Source organism: Saccopteryx bilineata, chromosome 8 (assembly GCF_036850765.1).
Source record: "Saccopteryx bilineata isolate mSacBil1 chromosome 8, mSacBil1_pri_phased_curated, whole genome shotgun sequence".
NCBI lineage: Eukaryota > Metazoa > Chordata > Mammalia > Chiroptera > Emballonuridae > Saccopteryx > Saccopteryx bilineata.
The window spans coordinates 24,353,798-24,377,968 of record NC_089497.1 but is presented as its reverse complement, the minus strand read 5'-3'; positions in this window follow the sequence as shown (position 1 = coordinate 24,377,968).

Here is a 24,171-nt window from a genome sequence, read left to right as displayed (position 1 = left end):
ACACATTAGACGTGTCTGGCATGCAGTCACCATGTCTGCATAGTGGAGAGTAAGGCCCCAAGCCATCACAACTTCTGAAAGAGTCTTCTTCCTGACACGTCGCAACTTCTGATGGAGCCATACTGCTATATCCTCTACCAGGTCTTCTTTTAGCGATTGGCTATGGGCCAAAGCATCAGCTTCTTCACTGTCTGGACATTGTAGTGGTTGGTGGCCACTCATATAATACAGGATAATGGTCTTTTTTTTTTTACTAGAGTGGTGTATGTCTTGTGAAAAGTCCTGGCCTCAATGGTGCTTATGATTGATTAGCTATTTGGCCAGTTTCCAGTGGGGCAGCCACAGAGTGAGACCCCTGTAGCTGGTCCAATTCTTTGTACAGATAGCCAAGGGTCCTGGGTCCTGGGTTCTGGGTGATCACTATCCACACCTCTCACAGCTCACCCTACTGGCTGCTGTGTCCCATTTCATTTTTCATTCAAATACTACCTGTGGTACGTTGTATGCCACAGCATGCCAACTGGGAAGCTGTCCCTTACGGGAGCCATCAGTGTACCAGGCATCACTGGGAACAAGGGTTGTACCTTCTCATACTGGGGAGTCTTCAGGACATGCTAATGGAGGGTCAGTGATAGATGACAGGTGCTGAAAGTACTGGAGGAGAACTTCTTACACTTCAGCAGATAAGCGCTCCACTTGCCAGGGTGGAAGTCTGAGCATCCTGGAACCACCTGCATGTACTTCACACACACCTGTGCAGATACAGTGAGGATTTCAGTAGCTAAAAGGGCCTCATAAGCAGCATTGATTTGTTCCTCAATAGTGCTATAATGACTTTTAGCACCTTTCCAGAATTGTGACCAGAACCCTGTTGGGACTCCGGTGAGACCTTGCCTTTGTCAGAGCTCCCAGGCATAGCCTCCTGAGGCGAGATGTCTGTCTAATTCACACGGCTTTGTTTGATCTAGGACACCTGATGCTTGGGCGCTTTTTTACTGCCTGTTTCTCACTGTGGAAAGCGTGCTCGTCTTCCCCTCACCACTTCCAGGTGGTTCCCCTATGGCTTAGGTGTTGCAAGGGTCTGAGGAGTAGGTACAAATGGGGTACGAACACTCTCCAGTAGCACAATAGTCCCAGAAACTCGAGTAGGTGTTTCAGAGTCTGTGGCGTGATGTATGCTTGAATCTCATCATTACAACAGCAGGCATAACTTTTGTCTTACCCTACCAGACAACCCCCAAGAACTTGACAGAATAACAAGGACCCTAGACTCTGTTGGCATGAATTGCCCATCGTTGGTCTTGCAGATGAGTTAAGAGGCAGAACTCCGCCTGCTCCAGGTCTGACAGGAAGTCAGCAGTTAGTATAATGTCAGCTATATAATGGTAGAGGTCGGTCCACAGTGCTACGCCCGGTGCAGGCTACCAAGTTGTCCGCCACGAGCCTGTGACACACCGTGGGACTATGAACATAGGCTTGGGGCAGAACGGTGAAGGTTCATTGCTGGCCTTCCTATGCAAAGGCAAATTTGTCCTCACTAGCTTCATGGATGCCAAAGGAGAAAAAGGCATTTGCTAAGTCAAGTACATAATGGTGTGTATGTACCCAACTCTCCCTCCAGCTGCACAGCGTGTGTTCCTCCTTGAGCTACCTTTTCATAACTGTCTTTACGGCTTGAAGGAGCAGCAGCCAACAGCCACAGCAACACTGCACAGATCTTTCTTTTTAGGTAAGAGACACACTTGATTGAACTTCTTTCTGCAAGTTCTGTAGTGTACTCATGGTTGTGTTGGGAGCATCCACCCAGTCCAACAGTAGACCCTGTGAGTCCAAGAGGCTTGCCACCTCATACCGCTTTGTACCAAAAGGCTACTCCTGGGATTCCATCTATGATTGCCTGCGGATTGCCCCTCAAACCCCCCTTGGGATTTTCCCCAGTGACTCTCTCTGGATTGCCCCAGCAATTCCCACAGAGGGCATATTAGTAGCAAGGGTGGACTCAACCAAGGCACTTTCTGGAAGATCCTGCCCACTACATCAATTGCAATGCAGGAGCTCCAAGCCTGGAATGTCAGCCCAGTAATTGGATATTCTGGAAAAAAACACCAGGAAGACCAGATGCAGAACACATAGAGGTTTCTTACGCACGTGACAGGGAAGCCCACGGAGGCCAGTCAGGTAAGCAAGACCCGCCCCTAAGCTGCTCCCTTCCTCCTTTCTATACACTGAAGAAAGGAGCATAAGGCAAAGATAAGAAGAGGAGAAAACACTCTGGCTTGTACACAGGAAAGTCGGACCTCCCCCTCAGTACATTTCCTGGGAACTTCAAGGGACTATGCTATGTTTTCCTTCCTTTCGGCTACTGGTATCTGGGAAGGGGGAACGGCCATATCCAGGATCACTCCCCACAGGTGTCTTCAGCAAATAGCATCAGGTGCTATACATTTTCCATGGGAAAGTATTTTTGTTTTAGATTTTATTTATTCATTTTTTTTTTATGTGCCTTGTCCGCGGGCCTTCAGCAGACCAAGTAACCCCTTGCTTGAGCCAGCGATGTTGGACTCAACTAGATGAGCCCTCGCTCAAGCTGGTGCCCTCGGGGTCTCGAACCTGGGTCTTCCACATCCCAGTCCGACGCTCTATCCACTGCGCCACCGCCTGGTCAGGCTTATTCATTTTTATATATAGAGAAAGAGAAACGGGGAAAGAAGGGAGGAGCAAGAAGCATCAACTTTCTTATGTGCCTTGACCAGGCAAGCCCAGGGTTTCTAACTTCAGTGCTCCAAGTCAACACTTTATCCACTGCGCCACCACAGGTCAGGCAGGGAAGATATTTTTATTTAACACGTTCTTATTATCAAAAAATTAAACTTAAAGGCTTTACTAAGTGATTTAGTTTTAGAATGTGGTACTTCTAAAAGTCATCAAATTGATATATGCACCAGAAACTTATACTGGATTATAAATAATGGTGAAAATAATATTCTTAGGCCATTTAAAAATCAGGGCATTAAACAGCAGCTTCTTCCAAAGAAATTTAATTTTTAAAGAGTGAAAGGATGTTGATAGGAGCAATCCTTTTTCTAATATTCAGTGACTGGATCTGTACATTTTGAGCTTTGAGGAACATCCCAATAAAAAAGAAACTGTTAGTTCTGTATGTATATAATCACCTAGATATCATTGTTCTACCTCTGAGAGGCATTGTCCTTTAACAAGTGCCTTGGCTAAGCCTTTAGTGGTTCATCTCATCATTCTTATAGGTCAGTTGTATAAGACCAGTAGACTCTACAAATATCGATTTGATTTTTATGCCTCCTTTGCTATCAAATGGGCTCCTGGGTCTGAGGCAATTAGCTATAGGATACATATTTATAAATAAGACATTCTAAAAGCACTTAGATGATTGGTGATGGAGACACTGTGAATAATGAACCAACCTATATCTAGAATAAATATTGATTGTAATAAGGAAAAATTGCTGCCTCTTCTGGGAGTAAAGGGGTTAGTAACTAGTTGGTCTTCTCAAGAGATCATGCCATAGCAATAGCTTAGTGTCAATTTCTGTGGCCGACAGATTAGATATTCACAAAGAAGCAGTAGCTAATAAATCCCGATAAAAGGAGAACTCAGTTATTGAACCCATACATAGCCTCCATCCCTGACCCCATGCCTACTCTATGGGTCTGTTGTATGTAATGTGCTGGCATTTTAGGAATCTATTCCAAGATCTTTACTTCTTTTTCAGTTAGTTGTAAGGAATGCTCCATGAGGCTAGAGGTCACAGTTGAAATGCAGGAGTGGTAAATAACATGGGATCATGAGATTCTGGATCATTTATTGATGTAATATTTTGTGCCTTCTGAATCTAACCTGGTCCAATCTCAAATGTATAATTTCTATTACTCAAAGTGTTATTGTACTTACACCCAAACTTAAGACACAGTGGATCTTATAATATCCAGGTTATTCCACGCAACATTGATTAAAGCTATCATCTGCTTAGATTAAAGCAATCTGCCTGATCTATATGGGCTTTGCATATGTTGGAAAGGTAATCCAAATAGGGAAATGATGAAGACGTCACCACATATGAGTTTATCAAATTATTGATGGTACAGATTCTAAAATTTATTTTGTATATTGTAAGAGATAGAAATCCAATCTAATTTCTTCTAGTTGTTTCCACATTAAAATATTATTTCTCACTGAATTTATATATTATCTTAGACATATATAAAATTATCATGTTTGGAATCTAGGAATTATCTTCTACTGATTTATTCTTATACTAAAACCATATAGATTTGATTATAGTAGCTTTCTGAAACCTGGTATATTCTAACTCATTATTTTTATTAATAATAAAATTTATTGGCTATTCAAAAGCATGTGGTTTTGTGAAATACTTCAAGTTATTTTATCTGATTTATATTTCCCTAAACAGTACTTGAATACTAAAATAATAAATATAGGAAAGGTAATTTTTATATGACATTAAACTCATCTAAGAATATGGTTGTATTTCTTTTTATCATATCTTATTTTACACATTTCTATTAAAGTTAAAATGTTTTCCTTGACTCTCACAGTTTTCCTGATAAAGTTATTCTTAAAGATTTCATTGTTTGGGTATTCATGTGAAAGAAATTTGTCTCCAAGTTCTATTATTAGGTTTTTATTTCCAGTATCAATGAAATTTACATTATCATATTTTCTTAGTTTTTAACAGCTTTATTGAAGTATAACTAAAATATAATATACAACATATTTATAGTGTACATTTAGTAAGATTTAACATATACATGTACCTGTGAAACAACCAAAATAGTAAACATATTAATCATAATTACAAAAGTTTTTTCACAACTTTTATAAATCCTCTTTTTCACCCCATTCATATTCACCCACACTCTCCTAGTCTTTGGTTGTCTTTCCATTCTTTTAATAGTATATTTCAAAAAACAGAAAATGTTAAGTTTGATAAAAGTGTATGTTATCAATTTTTTCTTTCATGGATCATGTTTTTCATGTTGTAACACAAGGTTGCAGGACCTTTTCTCTTATGTTTTTATTCATAAGTTTTACAGTTTTAAGTTTTCCATCTAGGTTGATGACCTATCTTGAGTTATATTGTATATATCAGTGGCTTTCAACATTTTTACACTTGGAGATTGGTGAAAATAGGAGAACTATGTTAGAAACCAGTAAGGTAGAAATAAAAGCCATTATTAGTATTTTGTGCATTAACTTTTAATTATAATACTATAAAATGAAAATTCCTTAAAATAACCAAATGAACAGTAAAAAAAAATCTTTAATAGAATACGACTGAAATTTTTAAAAAGCAATTTATTTAATTCAACTAAAGCTAGTGTGAAATCTGCTATTGCTTCTTTGCAAGGGTACTTGATAAACAAGGCTGCAGTTTTGTTTCCAAGAGATAAAGCACTACATTGGCACCCATTTGGTTTCTCTGGTTTTTATTAGAGACAGGGCTGAACAAGTAGGTAGTAGAAAATATGATTGAAAATTTAATCACTTGTAACTAAGAGATGAATATTCTTCTTCAAGTGATATCCAAAATTGTAACAATGATTGCATTTTATGTTTGGACACCAAAGTAACATCAGAAGATAAATCTATTAGTTTTTCTTTTTCACAATGATTAAGGTAGCTGGAGTTGATATCTTCCATGAATGGGTTATTGATCCAGAGATTACTTTTGTGGAGATACTAATTTTCAAAGTAGTAATGTTCAAAACCTTGAACCAATGTTCTTAAATGTTGACTTAGTATATTAAATATGCATTTCTGGTTGAAGTCTATAGCAATGAAAAAAGTCTTGGAAAAGTGGAAACATTTTTATATCCTTTTCCCTGTGTACAACATTTCCAAAGAACAAGTTACTTTTTGAATGTATCTATCTTATTTCTTAATGTAAAAATGTTTGTGCTAAACTCCTCAAGAGAAACATTTAGTTTGTTGAAGAGGCTAAATATATCTGCCACATATGCAAGCTTAGCCATTTATTCTTTATCTAACAAAAGCTCTACTAATACAGAGTTTCACACTTAACAGAAACTGTTTCACTTCTCTCAGCTTGAAAAGGCATAAAGGAGCTCTTTCTATTGAAAGCTACCTCACTTCCATATAGAGAAGAATATGTTGGTGTTGTGAATCCGTACTTTCACATAGTGTTGCGAATAGTCTGGAGTTCAAACCTCAACTATAAATATCATTAACAGCCTTCACTGCATCATTCATCACTGTGTTCGATTCAGGGGCAAGTTTCTTTGCAACTAAATGCTGCCTGTGAATCATACAGTGCATGGGTAACATTTCTAGGTGTACAACGTTCTTTATTTTTGCAACCACCCCGAGTGATATCTAATCATGCTAGCAGCACTATTTGTACACACTTCGATGTATTTTCCCCTGTAAGCCCTTGCTTGAAAGTATTCATTAAGAGCATTAAATATTTCCGAACTAGTCTTCCAACCAGGTAGCTCAGGACAACAGTGTAGTTCTTTTCTAAATTCTTTATTGTCAATATGCCGCACAAAGCAAAATACAATAGCATGGTTACTCACATCAATTGATTCATCAACTATATAAAAGGCTAAAACAGTTTGATATCTTTATCCACTCTACAATTTACTTTTTTTTTTTTTAAATTATTTTTTTAATGGGGTGACATCAATAAATCAGGATACATATATTCAAAGATAACAAGACCAGGGTATCTTGTCGTTCAATTATGATGCATACCCGTCACCCAAAGTCAGATTGTCCTCTGTCACCTTCTATCTTGTTTTCTTTGTGCCCCCCCCTCCCCCTTTCCCTCTCCCATTCCCCCATCCCCCCCGTAACCACCACACTCTTATCAATGTATCTTAGTTTCACTTTTATGTCCCATCTACGTATGGAATAATGCAGTTCCTGGTTTTTTCTGATTTACTTATTTCGCTTCGTATCATGTTATCTAGATCCCACCATTTTGCTGTAAATGTTCCGATGTCATCATTTCTTATGGCTGAGTAGTATTCCATAGTGTATATGTGCCACATCTTCTTTATCCAGTCATCTATTGACGGGCTTTTTGGTTGTTTCCATGTCCTGGCCACTGTGAACAATGCTGCAATAAACATGGGGCTGCATGTGTCTTTACGTATCAATGTTTGTGAGTTTTTGGGGTATATACCCAGTAGAGGGATTGCTGGGTCATAAGGTAGTTCTATTTTCAGTTTTTTGAGGAACCACCATACTTTCTTCCATAATGGTTGTACTACTTTACATTCCCACCAACAGTGGATGAGGGTTCCTTTTTCTCCACAGCCTCTCCAACATTTGCTATTACCTGTCTTGCTAATAATAGCTAATCGAAGAGGTGTGAGGTGGTATCTCATTGCTGTTTTGATTTGCATTTCTCTAATAGCTAAAGAAGATGAGCATCTTTTCATATATCTGTTGGCCATTTGTATTTCTTCCTGGGAGAAGTATCTGTTCATATCCTCTTCCCATTTTTTTATGGGATGGTTTGTTTGTTTGTTGTTGAGTTTTATGAGTTTTTTGTATATTTTGGATATTAGGCCCTTATCTGAGCTGTTGTTTGAAAATATCATTTCCCATTTAGTTGGCTTTCTGTTTATTTTGTTATCAGTTTCTCTTGCTGAGCAAAAACTTCTTAGTCTGATGTAGTCCCATTCATTAATTTTTGCCTTCACTTCTCTTGCCATTGGAGTCAAATTCATAAAATGCTCTTTAAAACCCAGGTCCATGAGTTGAGTACCTATGTCTTCTTCTATGTACTTAATTGTTTCAGGTCTTATGTTTAGATCTTTGATCCATTTTGAGTTAATTTTAGTACAGGGGGACAAACTGTAGTCCAGTTTCATTCTTTTGCATGTGGCTTTCCAGTTTTCCCAGCACCATTTATTGAAGAGGCTTTCTTTTCTCCATTGTGTGTTGTTGGCCCCTTTATCAAAAATTATTTGACTATATATATGTGGTTTTATTTCTGGACTTTCTATTCTGTTCCATTGGTCTGAGTGTCTATTTTTCTGCCAATACCATGCTGTTTTGATTGTCGTGGCCCTATAATAGAGTTTGAAGTCAGGTATTGTAATGCCCCCAGCTTCATTCTTTTTCTTTAGGATTGCTTTGGCTATTCGGGGTTTTTTATAGTTCCATATAAATCTGATGATTTTTTGCTCTATTTCTTTAAAAAACGTCATTGGAAGTTTGATGGGAATTGCATTGAATTTGTATATTGCTTTGGGTAATATAGCCATCTTGATTATATTTATTCTTCCTAGCCAAGAACAAGGTATATTCTTCCATCTCATTATATCTTTTTCAATTTCCCTTAACAATGGTTTATAGTTTTCATTATATAAGTCCTTTACATTCTTTGTTATGTTTATTCCTAAGTATTTTATTTTTTTTTGTTGCAATCATGAAGGGGATTATTCTTTTGAGTTCCTTCTCAGTTGTTTCATAGTTGGCATATAGAAAGGCTATTGACTTCTGAATGTTACTTTTGTATCCTGCGACCTTACTGTATTGGCTTATTGTTTCTAGTAGTCTTTTTGTGGATTCTTTGGGGTTTTCGATGTATAGGATCATATCATCTGCAAAAAGTGATACCTTTACTTCTTCTTTTCCGATATGGATGCCTTTTATTTCTTTGTCTTGTCTGATTGCTGTGGCGAGAACCTCTAGTACCACATTAAATAAGAGTGGAGAGAGTGGACAACCCTGTCTTGTTCCTGATTTAAGGGGGAAAGCCTTCAGTTTAGTGCCATTTAATATGATGTTAGCTGATGGTTTATCATATATGGCCTTTATCATGTTGAGATATTTTCCTTCTATACCCATTTTGTTGAGAGTCTTAAACATAAAATTGTGTTGTATTTTATCGAAAGCCTTTTCTGCATCTATTGATAAGATCATGTGGTTTTTGTTCTTTGTTTTGTTGATATGGTGTATTACGTTATCCGTTTTACGTATGTTGAACCATCCTTGAGATTCTGGGATGAATCCCACTTGATCATGATGTATTATTTTTTTAATATGTTGTTGTATTCGATTTGCTAGTATTTTGTTTAGTATTTTAGCATCTGTATTCATTAGAGATATTGGTCTGTAGTTTTCTTTTTTTGTGCCATCCTTGCCTGGTTTTGGTATGAGGGTTATGTTGGCCTCATAAAATGTGTTTGGAAGTATTGCTTCTTCTTCAATTTTTTGGAAGACTTTGAGTAGAATAGGAACCAAGTCTTCTTTGAATGTTTGATAAAATTCGCTGGTATAGCCGTCAGGGCCTGGACTTTTATTTTTGGGGAGGTTTTTAATGGTTTTTTCTATTTCTTCTCTACTGATAGGTCTGTTTAGGCTTTCTGCTTCTTCTTGACTCAGTCTAGGAAGGTTGTATTGTTCTAGGAATTTATCCATTTCTTCTAGGTTGTTGAATTTAGTGGCATAAAGTTTTTCATAGTATTCTACAATAATTCTTTGTATATCTACGGTATCCGTGGTGATTTCTCCTCTTTCATTTTGGATTTTGTTTATATGAGTTCTTTCTCTTTTTTCCTTGGTAAGTCTTGCCAAGGGTTTGTCAATTTTATTGATCTTTTCAAAGAACCAGCTCCTTGTTCTATTAATTTTTTCTATAGTTTTTCTGTTCTCTAATTCATTTATTTCTGCTCTGATTTTTATTATCTCCTTTCTTCGGCTGCTTTTGGGTTGTCTTTGTACTTCTTTTTCTAGTTTCTTAAGGTGGGAAGTTAAGTGGTTCACTTGGGTTCTCTCTTGTTTGTTCATATATGCCTGAAGTGATATGAACTTCCCTCTTATCACTGCCTTTGCTGTATCCCATAGATTCTGATATGTCGTATTGTCATTTTCATTAGTCTGTATAAATCTTTTGATCTCTGCACTTATTTCTTCTTTGACCCATTCATTTTTTAAAAGTATGTTGTTTAGTTTCCACATTTTTGTGGAATTTTTTTCCTCTTTTTTGCAGTTGAATTCTAGCTTCAAGGCTTTATGATCAGAAAATATGCTTGGTACAACTTCAATTTTTCTGAATTTGCTGATGTTGTTTTTGTGGCCCAACATATGGTCAATTCTTGAGAATGATCCATGTACACTGGAGAAAAATGTATACTCAGTCACTTTGGGATGAAATGTCCTGTAGATGTCTATCATATCCAGGTGCTCTAGTGTTTTGTTTAAGGCCACTATGTCTTTGTTGATTCTCTGTTTGGATGACCGATCTAGAGCCGTCAGCGGTGTATTGAGGTCTCCAAGTATGATTGTATTTTTGTCAGTTTTTGTTTTAAGGTCAATAAGTAGCTGTCTTATATATTTTGGTGCTCCTTGGTTTGGTGCATATATATTAAGAATTGTTATGTCTTCTTGATTCAGTGTCCCCTTAGCCATTATGAAATGGCCATTTTTATCTCTGAGTACTTTTCCTGTCTTGTAGTCAGCATTATCCGATATGAGTATTGCTACACCTGCTTTTTTTTGGATGTTATTTGCTTGGAGTATTGTTTTCCAGCCTTTCACTTTGAATTTGTTTTTATCCTTGTTACTTAGATGAGTTTCCTGTAGGCAGCATATAGTTGGATTTTCTTTTTTAATCCATTCTGCTACTCTGTGCCTTTTTATTGGTGAGTTTAATCCGTTTACATTTAGTGTAATTATTGATACGTGTGAGTTCCCTATTGCCATTTTATATCTTGCTTTCTGTTAGTTTTGTGTCTTGTTTGATCCTTCTCTTTCGTTTTTCTATCTTTTGTTTTTATTTGGTTGTATTCCATACATCTTTCCTCTGTTGCTATCTTTTTTATCTCATGTGCTTCTGTGGTGGTTTTTTCGATGGTGGTTACCTTTGAGTAATGAAAAGGGTCCCTACCCTGTTCATTGTAGCAAACTATTTTGTGAGTACTTTTGCACTCCATCGTCCTTTGCTACTGTTAATCTCCATCTTCTTCCCCTCTTTCTTTTTGTTGTTGTCACATTTTAAATTTGGTTTTATTGTGTTCTTCTTGGAGCTTTTACTTGTGGCTCTGTTTTTTTTTTGTTCTTTGTATCTGATTGGAGAACCCCCTTTAGTAATTCCTGGAGTGGGGGTTTTCTGATGATAAATTCCCTCATCTTTTCTGTATCTGTGAATGTTTTTATTTCTCCTTCATATTTGAAGGATAGCTTTGATGGGTATAGTATTCGTGGCTGAAAGTTTCTCTCTTTCAGGACTTTAAATATTGGGGTCCACTCTCTTCTAGCTTGTAGAGTTTCTGCTGAGAAATCTGATGATAATCTAATGGGCCTTCCTTTATATGTTGTATTCTTCTTTTCCCTGGCTGCCTTGAGAATTTTTTCTTTGCTGTTGGTTTGTGTCAATTTCATTATGATATGCCTTGGAGTAGGTTTGTTGGGGTTAAGAAAACTCGGTGTTCTGTTTGCTTCTTGAATTTGAGGCTTTAGTTCTTTCCACAGGCTTGGGAAGTTCTCATCTATTATTTGTTTGAGTATGTTCTCCATTCCATTTTCTCTCTCTTCTCCCTCTGATATACCTATTATTCTTATATTATTCTTTTTGATGGAGTCAGATAATTCTTGTAGGGCTATCTCATTTTTTTTAATTTTTGAGTCTCTTTCTTCTTCTCTCTGTTGTGCCTCAAGTTGCTTGTCTTCTATTTCACTAATCCTCTCTTCTATCTGACCTGTTCTATTAGCTAAGCTTGTTACTTCGTTTTTCAGCTCGTGAATTGAGTTTTTCATCTCTGTTTGATTTGTTTTTATAGTTTCAATTTCTTTGGACAAATGTTCTTTGTGTTCATTGAGTTGTTTTCTGAGCTCCCTAAATTGTCTTTCTGTGTTTTCTTGTATATCTCGGAGGATTTTTAGGATTTCTATCTTGAATTCTCTGTCATTTAGCTCCAAGGTTTCCAATATATTAAATTTTTTCTCCATAGATTTTTCCTCATCTAGCTGTGTTACCTCTCTTTCTTTGGTATCCATGATATTCGATTTTCTCTTCCTTAATGGCATCTGAGGGTGGTTTTGTTGATAGTATTAATGAGATTTAATAAAGAATAAAAAGTTAAAAAAAATAAAAAATCAAAAAGAGTTGTTTTTTTTAAAAAAATTAATAATGAAATAAAGAAAAATAAAATATTAATTTTTAAAAAAAGGAAATTATTCCCCCCCTCCTTTTTTCCTCTCCTCTCCCCTTTTTCTTGAGAAAATCTTGTGGTGAACTGTGAATTATAACAAACAATGCCTGTGATGGAGGTCCTGAATTGGGGAAAAGTAATAAAGGGGCAAAAAAAAAAGGAAAAAAAAGGGGGGGGCGGTATGGACCCACAAAAAGCAAATAAGGAAAAAATTTGGGTCAAGAATAAAATGATTTGCTTTTAGGTGTTGGTGTTGTCTAAGAGTTATGATGAGAGGAATAAGAGAACAGAAAAATGGGGGGACAAATTAAAAAAATACTATTGTATTTAGTGGAAAAAGAACTAGATAAAATGGAGAGCCAGGGATGGGAGCACTGCTAGTGAGTTAAAAAGGTGAAGTAAAAAAACCCCAAAATGCCACAAACATAAGTTTGAGTCCCAGATAAGATAATTTGTTTGTTATTGAGGTTTGAATGAGAGGAGATGTAAAGGAGAAAGGAAGAAACTAATATAGAGGGAGAAAAGAAAGAGAGAGAGAGAAAAACAGAGGGAACCAGTAAAAGAAGAAAAAAGAAAGGAGAGAGAGAGAGAGTTAAGGGTTTTGGAGTGCAACCCTCATAGAGAGAAAGGAAGAGGAGAAAAAAGATAATGGGAGATGTAACACTTATGGGTAGTGTAGTTCAAGGAGAGGAGAGAGTAAGACCGGCAGAGAGTTAATCGGCCAAATTGGAGGAGGAAAAAAAGTATCAAGAATGAAGATAAGAGAAACAAACGAACAAATATAATAAAATGGGATAGGTTATAAAGTCTGCAGATTATTCTTGATTTTGAGAGGTTATCTTCTTGTTTTTTCTTTTCTCTCCCTCTTCCTGGTCGGTGACTCTGTACCCCAGGTTCTGCCCCTTTGGCACGCTCAGGTAGAGGTTTGCAGTTGATAAGTCTCTATGGCAATGTCATGTATTGTGCGTTAGTCTCGTTGGGAGTCAAGGCTCATTAGCTTTCATAGGCTCCGACAGTGAGAGAGTCCGTGTTCCTGGAGTCTTTCTCCTAGTCTTTCCTTCCTCAATTAGTAGCCTGATAATCCAGCTATGGGGTTGTTGCTGCCTCTGCCTGGATAGTAAGAGGTTCAAAGAGCTGGCAACTCCCCACTCTATTTCCACTCAGCACAGGGCTCTGGGTAAGGCTCAGTCAGTCATAGCTGCTAGCATAATCAGGCGGGCTTTCCGCCCACTCAAAGACCTCTGGCTCTGCCACTCTGTCCGGTAACACAGGCGGGCACCCACTTCCGGGGTGCTTGGAGGAAACTCTCATTCACTATCTGCGCGCGCAGACCAGGATATCCGGCCAGCAGTCTCACGCTCTGAGTGAAACCCCCAGCCGCATGGAAATTTGCAGCGCTGGAATTCGCTCTCGCTCCGTCCTTGTGCGCGGCTTTTGCAAGGCGCTGGGGCGACCCGAGATTCCGCTTTTGCCCACACAAAGGCCCCTGACTCTGCCCCTCTGTGCGATAACACGGGTGCGCCCTGCCGAGGCACTCAGAGGAATCGCTCACTACCTATCTGCGCGCGCACACCAGGATATGAGGCCGGCCGTGTTTCCCTGAGTGAAACCCTCACCAGCACGGAAAATTTCCACCGTTGGAATTAGTTCTCGCTCCCTCCCGTGAGCGGCTTTCCCAGGGCGCTGGGGCTGCCCAGAGATTCTGCTTTCGGCCCACAGAAAGGCCTCTGACCCTGCCTCTCTGTGGGGCAACACGGACACCCACTTCTGGGGCTTAGGAAGAGATCTCTCGCCCACTAACTGCGCACCAACCAGGAGAACGGGTAAAATGGCTGCCCCGCTTGTCTTTCTTTGTTTGGTTTTGGCGCGAGTGTTAGCTTGTATTGCCCGGCTTGCCACAGGAACAGTTTTTCCTCCGCTAGGATCTCCGTGCCACAGCCTGGTTCGGCCTTTTGTGCGCGGCCTGGATGTATTCACCCCCTTTGCCCGCCTCAGTTTCTATATTCACAGTTACCAGAGAAAGCCGCCCTGTTTAGGTTAGTGAGGAAGGCGGAGCATTTCTTACTCCCTATTTCCTTCAGGATTTGGTTATATATTTAGCCAATTTTTCACTCGACCATACCTTCGGGTGTATTGTGAAGCATCTGGAGGCTCCAAGTATAGGTTTTTCTGTTTCTGGTTGAAGATCTTGTTGAGTTTTGGGGGAGATTTATCGGTATCGCTTCCTACTCTGCCATTACTCTGACGTCATCTCTACAATTTACTTTTTAATATCATTGGCCATATCAACAATTCTTCTCTCAACAGTATTATCCAAAAACAATATATCCTCAAGTTTTTATGTGGCTTCAGGACCCCAAATTCCTCAAGTGACATCTAAGATGCAAGGTTTACTAATCCTTCACCAATAGTAAACATTTTTTCCTTGTTTTTGATATTCTAAAGGCAGCTAAAGAAGGCATGTAGAAGCAATTTGTCACTAGTCATCATCTCCTTCATTTGAATTTTCTGACTTTTCATTTGGTTGTGTAACCTTTCAAAAAAATCCAGTGGCTTCTCAATAAGATGACCATGTTTTTTAATGCAAATAATAAGCAAGTTTAGAAGATTCCATTGTATCATTTCGCAAAATTTCAGAACATACTACACACAAGGACCAAAGTGATAATTTACTACCAGGTGCTAGAGTGAAACTACATTTTAAATACTCCTTATCATATTGTCCAACAAGGTTTCCTTTTCCTTTTTTGGTTTCTGTTGTGCCTGCCTAATTATCAACACAGTTTTTTCAGTTTCTTTTAAACTGGAAGAACTAGCACTTGGTTTACTTTCGGTATCATCATGGCTTTTCTTCTGGCTATTGTTTTCACTTTTGAAGAAGGTTTAAATGTTTTGTTTTTTTCTCTCCATTTTGTAGGGTTTAAAATTTATAGCACAATAACACTAAACCACACAAAATCTATTTGCAGGCAATATGGACACATTATGAACACTTGAGTACATGCACTACTATTTGCACAGGCATGAAAAATATCTAAGACTGGGAGAGGAGAGGACCAGAAACACACAACAGATAAAGTTTTATCATACTGTGCACAATAGTGCATTAGGGCGCAAGCTAGTACTTGGTTTCCGAATGCCACACGTATAATGCATTGAACACTACATAAGTTTGTCTAAATGCTATTTGCACAAGCATGAAAAAAATGAACTACATGAGACAGTGGGTGAGAGTTAGAATATGCACATGACCTAGCCAGCTGGAGACAGAAACACTCAATAATTAAAGATTTATCTTACCGCATAACAGTGCACCACAGTACAAGCTGGTGCTTGATTTTCTAACTCCATATATATAATGCACTGAATACTACATGTCTGTCCTAATTTTTTTTTCTATTTCACATGATTTGTAAATGCTCTGCACAGTGCAAAAAGTTGTTTGAACAAGCCTACAGGTTCCAAAGATATCTAAGACAACTTTAACAGTATTTTTTTTGTGTGTGTATTTTTCTGAAGCTGGAAACGGGGAGAGACAGTCAGACAGACTCCCGCATGCGCCCGACCGGGATCCACCCGGCACGCCCACCAGGGGCGAAGCTCTGCCCACCAGGAGGCGATGCTCTGCCCCTCCGGGCATACATTACTAGATTCTATTTCTTAAAATTGATATATCTTTGCAATTATATCCATAAAAAGGATACACTTGTTATGGTCTTGCTCTTTAAAAAGCTTTGTTATTTAATAAGATTTTCTATCTTTTCTCATGTTACAGATATTTTAAATAATATAAGGATTGTCTGAACTTTCAAAGCTATGTAGAATCCAGCTGTGAACTTATTCTTCATTGGAACCTATCTTTATTAATGCTGAATTTCAGAATCCTTTTTTGCACTTTTCTGTATTTATTGGTCTGTTCAGATTTTCTATCTGTCTCAGACTAACTGATTTATATTTGAACTAAAAACTCTTCTACTTTCTCCTTAATTTTTATTCATTTTAGAACTATATATAATAAAGTCTAATAATTATTTTAATAAATATATTTAGTTAATTTTATTTTTAATATTATTACGTTTTCCTTTGTTTCCCATAATTCAGCATACCAAGATATCTGCTTTGTTGCCTTATCCTTCCTATAAAATTTTTTTTTCAGTAACCTCAGGTTTTATCTTTACTAATTCCCAGAACCTATATTTTATGGCTTATTGTTGCTTTGCTTTGTAATTACTAATGTTAAAAGTTTGACTCATTTATTTCAATCTTCTTACAAAACTAAAAATTTATATACAAAATAACTGCACATATTTTAATGTATACCATTTGATTTAGATATATGCATACAATATTGAACCTTTTATTTTAATTTACAAATATTTATCATTTTTATTTAGTTTGCTCATCTCCTTCAGATTTTCTTTTTTCTGTATTTTTCTGAAGTTGGAAATGGGAAGGCAGTCAGACAGACTCCCGCATGCCCATGACTGGGATCCACCCGGCATGGCCACCAGGGGGCGATGCTCTGCCCCTCCGGGGCATCGCTCTGTTGCAACCAGAGCCATTCTAGCGCCTGAGGCAGAGGCCACAGAGCTATCCTCAGCATCCGGGCCAGCTTTGCTCCAATGGAGCCTTAGCTGCGGGAGGGGAAGAGAGAGACAGAGAGGAAGGACAGGGGGAGGGGTGGAGAAGCAGATGGGCGCTTCTCCTGTGTTTCCTGTCCGGGAATCAAACCCGGGACTCCTGCACGCTAGGCCGACGCACTACCACTGAGCCAACCAGCCAGGACCTCCTTCAGATTTTGATTAAACATCTAAGATAGATAGCTCTTCTTGGTCTTAAAGTAGAATAACATTTCTCAGTTGTGATCATTACTTTAGTATATTTATTATTATTATTTTAGTTTTATAATGATATAACTATAATTTAGTGAAATTTGTTATATTTCTTCAATAGGAGCAATTCTAATTGTTCAGCTTTATCTTCTTCCTTGAAGTTAATAACGTCTCATAAATAACTGGAATTTTTTTTTTGCCTGATTTTTAGAAGATAAATTTCCATAAAAATCTCACATATTTGCACTGTCTGGTTCTTCTAACTGGTGGAATTTATAGCCAAGTTAAGGAATGTTTATATAAGAAGATAATCAAAACAGTAAAGTTAGAGATGTTTCAGATTAATGATAATGTCTTGCTCTGTGTGTCCAAAAGAGAACAGAATAGTCCCCAGTAGCACTGTATAAGATTAAAGTGTTCTAAACTTGGATTCCTCTGTAATATGTGTGCATGCATGTATGTGTAAATATAGAAATGTATTGTAGAGAAATATGTAGAGAAGAACATAGTTAAAAGAAAAGGGAACCCTTGTGCACTCTTGGAGGAAGTGCGGATTGGAGCAGACACTGTGGAAAGCACTGTAAAGTTACCTCAAAACAATCAATAATGAAACTGCCTTATGCACTAGCAATTCCACTTTGGGGAATTTATCCAGAGAAATTAAAACACTAATTCAAAAGAACACATACACCTTTATGTTCATTGCATTGTATTTACCATTTAGAAGGAGCCCAAGTGTCCATCAGTGGATGAGTAGACAAAAATAAAAAAGCTATGGTACATTTACACAATGGAATACTACTTGGCCATAAAAAGGACATCTTACTCTTTGGGATAGCATATGGATGGATATTATGCTAAGAGAAATAAGCCAGTCAAAGAAAGACAAATTCCATATGATTTCACTCCTAGGTGGAATCTAACGAACAAAATAAACTAACAAGCAAAATAGAAGCAAACTCATAGATAGCAGACAGACAGCTATCGAGTGGGGGTGGAGGATGGTGGAGGGATGGAGCAAATAAAAAAAGAAAAAGTTATACAATATAGAAATAGAAATATAGAAATATGTGTATAGAACTGTGGTCGGCCAACTTGTTAACTTCCAAGTAAGATCAAAGTTCAGACACTTCATTTTCTGACTTGAAACTGATCAATGCTTTATGCTTCTTTAACATGCCTCCAAGTTCAGTTTTAGTATCACTCAAAAAACAATACCACAGAAGAAGTTTCCTTTCTTTTAAACTAGTGACAAATGTGACAGCCCTTATATCCCTCTGTGAAGGCAAAGGGAGGAGTCTGTACTGTTCCCAGGAGGTTTTTAGTGCTGGTACTATGTTCTCTCCACCCAAGGCTCAGCAGTGACTCCAGCCTCCGTGCAGCCCACTCTCAGGTTGACAGGAAGTGGAAGGTTCAAGAGAACATTCTTGTCACCACATACAGCAAGAAATTAAATGTCAGTTAGGCCCTTCAGCCAATTATACTATACAGATTCTTTCCCAAGATTACAACAAGAAGAAAGACTTTTCCTCCCCTGCTTACTATTAATTCCTGACCTACTACTAAAAAAGTACATCTGAACTCTGCCAAAATGCTCTTGGGTTTGTAACTCAAGAAAATATTTAGGATTTAGAGTAATAAGGGACATATGTTCAGGTCATTACTTCTTTAGAGTCCCCATACTTTCTGAGAATTCAATTAAAAAATTAAAGGAATTCAAACAAGTCATACTAATCATGCTCTTATTTTTTCTTATTTAATCTATCAGTTACTAGTTCAATAAAAAAAAATTGCCCTACAATGATGACAGTGAAAAAAAATTATATAAAATGCAATGAAAAGAGGGAAACACAAAAGTAACAATATTTACCCCTGAAATATAAGACCTGAGTTTTTATTTTTGCCAGTATATAGAGTCTTTGATTAAAATTGTAAAAAACTAAATGTTGGTAAATTAATAAAGCCATGAGAATATCTAAAGAATTGCAGTAACTAGTATGAATATAATTATAAAAATAAAAGACCAGGTAAAGAAGACATATTTAATTTGGCAAAATCATATATATAATATTAAAAAATATTTAATGCCCAATCTCTTATCAATATATGTTTATGAGTAAAGAAAATTTACATAGTGTTACATTAAAACAAGGAAAAAAATTTTAAATTCAAAATGGCACACTGAACCCATTTGTTTGTCAGCTTTATCTTTTAATATCTTAATTTTTTAAAAATGAAAATATATACTCCCAGAAAAGATATTTACATGGAGGTCATCAGTGGACAGACATTACAACAGCTTTCTATAAAGCTAAATGTTGTTGGCATATTGGTAACATGTAAGTTCTTGAGAAAAGCTGCAAAGCTATCTGCTTCAAAAAACACTGGACAAATGAGGCTCAAATCATTATATAAAAGGCAAAAACAGGAGTAAAGTTTTGTGTTCTGGCTCCACATTCAAAATGTTCAGGGGTCAAACATATTTCATTCTTTTTCCATTCCTTTTTTCCTTTTTCTACATCCACTAGAAAAAAAATATTGAAAAGAGACTTTCTAAAGAATGTATTGAACTAGCTTTAGAAAATGAAAGAATATTCTGTTAATAAATTTCCACATTCATAGATCCAGGAATTCCTTAATACAACAATTTACTGCCTTCCAATATGTATATATTAAGTCTCAGATAACTGACAATTCTTCCCCCACCCCCACCCCCCAAAAAATACAGTGACAAACATGGACATAGCAGGGAAGGACCTGATGTCCATTTACAGAAAATATGGTCACCAGAATCTCTGCATCTGTCGACTTCTTTATGTCTCACTTTCAGCAAGCAGCTTTGCCAGAGAGCCTGTTCTTCCCTGGGCTGCCCACATTCAGAGACTGAGCAGGATGAGTGATAGAAGGCTTAGCCATTTGGGCCCAACATGAGATAGAGTAGTCCCTCTCTTAAGTAATACATTCCGAGACCCCAGTGGACGCCTGAAACCACAGGTAGTAGTGAACCTTATATATACTGTTTTTTTCTTATACAGACAGACCTATGATAAAGTTTAATCTATAAATTAGGCGCAGTAAATGACTAAAAACAACATTAATAAAATGGAATAATTATAACAACTTAATAGAAGTTATGAACGTGGTTTCTCTCTCGCAAAATATCTTGTACTGCATTCATTTTTCTTCTCCTGTACCGATGTAAGATGGCACAATGCCTACATGAGATAAAGTGAGGCGAATGACATAGACATCGTGGCTTAGTATTACATTACTATTGACTTTCTCACCAAGTCTACTAATTGACAAACAAGGGGTGACTCCCATTCCAGGTAGAACAGAGCTGTGATGGCAAAAGATTTCATCACAATACTCAGAACAGTGTACCAGTTAAAACTTTTGAATTATTTATGTCTGGAATTTTCCATTTAATACTTTGTACTGTGGTTAACCACTGGAAAGTGAAATCATAAACAGAAGGTTAACTGTTGTATTCTGATGGACAATATTTGCTCTACAGCTTCCTAGAGTTGACCAAGGTTTTGTTAGACATGCACGGTAGTTTGAATTTTTTTTCTCTGCCCAATCTTGTTTCTCCCACTGTTTTCACAGATCTTGATCCTTAAATAAAAATACTTCACCCTAAACTCCATCTTAATCTCTGTTTCCAAGGAACCATACCTGTGACAGGTACTAATCCATATCATGTTACTAACCAACATTTTATTAAATAAGAAGCTGTAAAACTAGAGAAAGTCATCCAGCAAGAAACAGAGATTAGTAACTCAGAGTCTTGGAGGCTACAGAATCAATGATAAAAGAAATATTCTTAATGTTTCTATTAAGAAGGGAAAGAAGAGATCATAAAATCTTTAACTGGTCTCAGACGTATTCCTTGCAACCTTTTAAGTCAAACTATAATGCTTTTGAATTTTGAGGAATAATTATTTTTAATTTAGAATTTTATACAAACTATTACTAAAGTTTTGGAATGGAATTTAAAATACATTTTCCAACAGTAGGATGGCTAATACCTATTTTCTCAGCCTCATCTTTGTTTTGTATCTACTGTGTCAACATAATTACAATGGCCTGCTCATTCTCTTTTCCAGTTTGTCTCTATAAACATCAAGGGTTCAGAAAGTTTACCTGCTGTGCTTTATAAGGAAGTTACTGAGGATACATTCCTGCACAATGACATAAACTATTTAAAAATAACCTAGATTCAAGAAACATTAATAAAAGGAAATTCTAGCACAACTGATTAGAAAAGTGCTTACCAAAGAAAAAATTCCCATTTCTGGAAATATTCAAACAGGCATTATGTTCATTTCTCTTGGTTTTTCTCAGAGAAATGTATGGGAGGTTTGGTTTGCTGAACTGTGGTGTGAAATTTTAAAACTCTATTGTGAAATGATAGTTCTATGATCATTACTCATGAATATCAATTCTTTTCTGGATGTCAATATCAATTCTAATGAGTTGCATTTAAATTTAGCATATTTTTTCTTTATTCTGAAGCAATCTTAAAGGACTTCAATATGATTAAGTAATACTTTTTTAAAAGTTACAAAATACTGTATATAGACTAGCTTGTTTTATAAAATATTAGAAAAGCAGATATGATGATGATATCAAAGTTTGTCTGCCCTTAATAATAATAAGAAGAAACTTACATTGAGCTATTTATTTTCTCTTAGTGTATCTCTCTGATGATCAGTGACATCTGTTGGTAAAAAATATATAAGATAACATTTAATTATCTGTAAGATGATAGCTGTCTATATAGATATTGGATATTTAACTTTGACACTGATAGTGTCATACTTACTAAAAAAAAAAGGTTTGACAGACTTTACAAATGAATAGCAAATTTGTCAGAGGTTTAAAAAAATCAAGTTGAAATTCTTATTTTAAAAAAACGGTAACAGACTGAAGCATCAACATTGTCTAAAGACTGACCAAAATATTACATTTTTAAAAAGAGGATGAAAGAGGATTGCCATGAAAAAAGAATCTTGTTCTTGCTTAGATCAAATGCATTCATTCAAAAACCCCTTAATATTAAGCATCAAAGATATTCTAAATACATGACCATAACAAACCAGGGGGAGAAACTATCATCAAGTTCAGAGAGAGAAATGTGAAAGAATTTAAGTGAAAATGTAAATGGTTATGTATTTTTCACTCTAAAATGAAAAAGTTCAGAGAGTTTGGAAATCACTTGAAACTGAATTTTACCTATAAAATTATGAAAAAAATAAAATCAACTTATAATGGAGAGTATCTGAAGATTCAGAGTGACTCCATAAAGACCACATAGCTGACTTTAACTTTTCAATTTACAGGTAGAAAAGGTGTACAGAGGCAGATAACCACAAACATGAAAGGTATATAAGCCTCTGAGAACAGTGTCAGAAAACCCAGAATGAGTTGAGGCTTGAGAGTAAACTGCATAAAGAAAATAAAATGTTTTTCAGTTACAGTTACATCCAGAACAAGAACTAAGAAAGTTTAATCTATAAAAATATCTGGCCAAATTTTTATAAATTGAACGAGGAACACAAAGTGGATTCTGAGAATTCTATTTTACTTTCATATTCTCTGACGAGAAGATAATTTTTTATCCTAGAAAAAGTGGAATAAATACGGGTAAAAAAGCAATTGAACCTCAAGATATGTAAAGAGATGGTAAGATAGCATTTAGCGTCTCTAAATGATTTCCAGTCTCCAGGCCTAAGAAGATTAAGTACCAGAGTAAGGTAAAAACTTGCAGATGAGATAGTCAATTGCATGAAACGAAATTTCTTATCTTCTAGCCACTGGGGAAAATAAGAGATGTGACCAGGAATTCAGAGTTAAAAAACATTTAGTCCTGACTTTCAGCATGAAAGGAAAAGAGGGTGTCTTGGGAGAATTTATTGTTATAATTTGTGTGTGTTCTCACTTTTCTGAACCAGATGCCAGCCCATTAATCCACTCTTGCCTCTGGGATGGTTGCAAGTAGAAGGCAGACACAAGTTATGTATGATCGGTGCCTCTTTCACTCCTTTGTGAAACTTAACGTTCTTTGAAGAGAAGTTGCGTTGCGGACGCTATTAATGCTCACCGAATATTCCAGATCCTCTACAATTCCTAGCTTCCCTGGCACTGGATTATGTGACCTCTTCAGGCTACTGAATTATGAGCAGAAGCAATATTTTTTATTTCCAGACCAAGGCAGTTAAAAGCCCAATTTTTCCTTTGACTCTCTCTTTCCCTGACACAGATTGAGATAGTGGCATCATAAAGTGGAAGGAGCCTCATTCCTGGAGTCCATAGAGAGAAGACAACCTCTGACAACTCCCATCACTGGAATTTATGTGAATAAAATATAGAGTATTGATGTGTTGAACCACTCATATTTTTTTAGCATTTTGGGGTAGTTAGCATTAATTTCCATGCTTTCTTTAGTTAATCATATAACTAAGAAGTTTAGAGAAAGATAAAAGCCTTGGACATTGTTAGAGTAGAATTTTAATTTCCTTTAAAGGAGATTTTGTCAATTGCTATAGGTCAAGGGAAGTTAGAATGACTTCTGAGAAGAAAAAACCATAAAATATACTAAAAAATATTCTAATGTCCCTTAAGATCTTTACTCTGTCTGGTTCAAAACGTTCATAATGATTTAACATCATATTCAATAAAGTAATAAAGTCTGTAAAGAAAGTGAGTATGTTAGATAACACAATCAAGGTTCAAAATGCTAATAATGAGTTGGATAATAGTTCAATCTAACAATATAAATGTCTCTTAATTAGAAACTTAAAAACAATATGTAAGATATAAGTAAGAACCTAGACTTTGATTTTAAAGGACTACTTATATAAATATAGGACTAGGTAGATAAACATTAGTACTATATGTTGCAAAATATTAGGTGGCTAGAGTTAACAACAAACACACTCAACAATATGATAAGACTGTCCAACAGGTAGAAGAATGTTAAATTGCACCAATGTACGAGAAAACTCACAATAACAGAGTGAATAATCATATTTTGTTTTACATAAGTAAGACCAGTCTTAGAATCTGTAGAAAATTCAGGGAATGACAATTTAAGAGGAATATTAAAAAATCAAGATCTCCCTGGAGAAGAATGAACAAATTAATTAAGA